The 2,500-nt window shown below is 42.7% G+C and overlaps 2 pseudogenes; both read left to right on the top strand.

Moving 5' to 3' along the window:
• Positions 1–462: 462 nt before the first annotated feature.
• On the top strand, positions 463–1,563 carry LOC137977336 (uncharacterized; annotated as a pseudogene).
• Positions 1,564–1,840: 277 nt separating this feature from the next.
• Positions 1,841–2,500, top strand: part of LOC137975651 (integrase/recombinase xerD homolog) — a 3,241-nt pseudogene continuing 2,581 nt past the window's right edge.

Raw genomic sequence — 2,500 nt, 5'->3', positions numbered from 1 at the left:
ATTCACTTTTGAAAAGAACAAAATATTGAGGTTCCTTGAGAGTATCCGTAGTCTCTATTTGGAAACAGAGTACAAACCAAACAAGTCTATTTGACACATGGGCACCCTTTCAATAAAACGTGTGGTTTGATTGGGTCCAATAGTATGCAAATTATCTCCGGTACGAAGTATAGGAGATAATGACTTTAAACGCGTTATTTCTTGAGCATGTTGGTATTATCACCCCCTATTGGTGTTAGCTCGTTATCTATCGTACTATGTAGCTATATATATTTGTTAATGTATGCTGTTTGTCACTCTCGCTCAAGTACGCTGTACCAGGCAGACAATTTTTTGTTAAGCACAAGAAGGCGCAAGATGACCGTTCCAGAACAAGATGCTCCCGATTTGCGAGAAGAAGGTTCTTCTAGCACTGGAACTGATAGTTTTCATATTTTAGTGCAGAAGGCTGTAGCTGAGTCCATGGCTTCAGATACCAGGCGGATATCGTCTTTAATCGACAACCGCTTCGACAACTTTAAGAAGCAGTTTAAGGAGGAAAATTCTTCGTCGGTTGAGGCAGCCCGTTAAACGTGCGAAGCGCGCTCGTTTTGTTTTCCAGAGCAAAGGAAACGAGCAACAGTTTGGGCATGTCGAATCTGTTTTGGACAAGCTCGAGAGTGCGAAGGATGCGCTTAACGCCAATGCCACTTCTAAAATCAAAACCGCCATCGAAAAAGGTATTGCTTTAGTTACTAAAAGAATGAAGTTAATTAAGATCGCAGATAAAAGTCAGTACAGCTGGGCCACCGTTCAAGAGTACCTTTCAGACGAATTGGCATCTGACTCGGAGGACGGGAAGAGGTTATTTCGCTCGGAGAGGGGAGCAGAGAAGAAAGTTAAGGCGGCGAAGAAGAAGCGCTCTCAGAAGTATCAGCATCAGAGATTTCAGCCTTATCCACCGTTCAACCCTCACCACCGTTCAACCCTCACCACCGTTCTTCCTTACCAACTTTGGATACGAATTCAAACACAGGAAGTCGTTTTGGCCGTGATCCAGGCGTTCGTGGTCGACAGATTGGCCCGTGTTTTAAGATAAGTGTCAATCTATTATTGTTGTTGTTTTTTTTACCGCTTAGACTAGCTTTTGTTACTCTCTGGCTTTTGCCTGGTACTTGGAGCAGGCCTTATCCTCCAAGATTATATGGTCTTCTTGCATTATTATTTAGCGTAGAATGCAAATTATCTCCGGTACGAAGTATAGGAGATAATGACTTTCTACGCGCTATTTCCTGAGCATGTTGGTATTATCACCCCTTATTGGTGTTAGCTCGTTATCTACTGTCCTATGTAGCTATATATATTTCTTAATGTATGCTGTTTGTCACTTGGCACAAGTAAGCTGTACCAGGCAGACAATTTTTTCTTTCTCATTTTGGTTTTTCATTTTTTGTCTTTCAATCTTAGTCCTTGTGGTCTCCTTTTGTTTTAGTGCCGGGAATTTGATCATTTGGCCTCCAGTTATTAACAAAACTGGCGAACGCTCCAAGTGACTGGATTACTATCACGAGCTTGCCATTATAAAGGATCGGAGTTCCCTATGGTAGAGCCGTGCGTTAAAGTTCGTCTAGCTAACGCTTTTGACTTTTGGGAGAAGGATTTAGGGGCCCCCCCTTTTGTTATGGATATCATTCGGCAAGGGTATTCCCTACCGTTTAGCGAATTTCCGCCCCGTTTCTTTCAATCGAACAATCGTTCTGCCTTGAGGAACCCACAATTTGTTGAGTCTGCTTTTCTTGAATTATTGGAGAAGCAACTGATTAATGAGCATAGTTTTTTCTCCTTACAGTTGAGGAAGGCAAAAAGCTCCGACTGGTCATAGACTTGCGCGAGGTTAAAAAGTTTTGGTTAAACCCAAATTTCGTTATGAAGATTTGGGATCTTTAAGTAAGTTTTTGAACAGGGGTTTTGGTTCTTCTCTTGGGACCTGAGATCGGGTTACCACCATGTGGATATTTTTCATCCTCATCAGCAATTTTTGGGCTTTGCATGGGATTTTGAGGGAGTTACTAGATATTTTACGTTTTCTGTTCTCCCATTGGGATTGAGCACCACTAGTTTTTGCTTTAGCAAGCCTTTGCGCCCTTTAGTTCGGATATGGCGGCTGAGGTCTTACAACTGTTTTTTGTATTTAGATGACGGGATGACGAGCCGCTAGTCTTATTCAACGTTCGGATTTAGCTTCGTCTGGCTTCATCCCTAATGAGAGTAAATAACACTGGGAGCCTGTTCAGTTTGGGGAATGGTTGGGTTCCTCATCAACAGTATTCAATTCATGTTTCAAATTCCAGTACCCAAGCTGGCTAAGCTAAAGCGTTCTCTAGAGCCCTTGATCCTGGATGGCTATGCAGCCTATCGGGAGTTGGCTTGCCTTGCCGGTTTCATCATTTCGATTTCCCTCGCCATATTGCTCGTCTATTCACTAGACAGATGTACTTTTTTATTCAGTCCAGGCCCTCGT

Source organism: Montipora foliosa, chromosome 11 (genome assembly GCF_036669935.1).
Source record: "Montipora foliosa isolate CH-2021 chromosome 11, ASM3666993v2, whole genome shotgun sequence".
In the NCBI taxonomy this organism is placed as follows: domain Eukaryota; kingdom Metazoa; phylum Cnidaria; class Anthozoa; order Scleractinia; family Acroporidae; genus Montipora; species Montipora foliosa.
The sequence above is the reverse complement of the archived record's forward strand: the minus strand, read 5'-3'. Positions and strand labels throughout refer to the sequence as shown.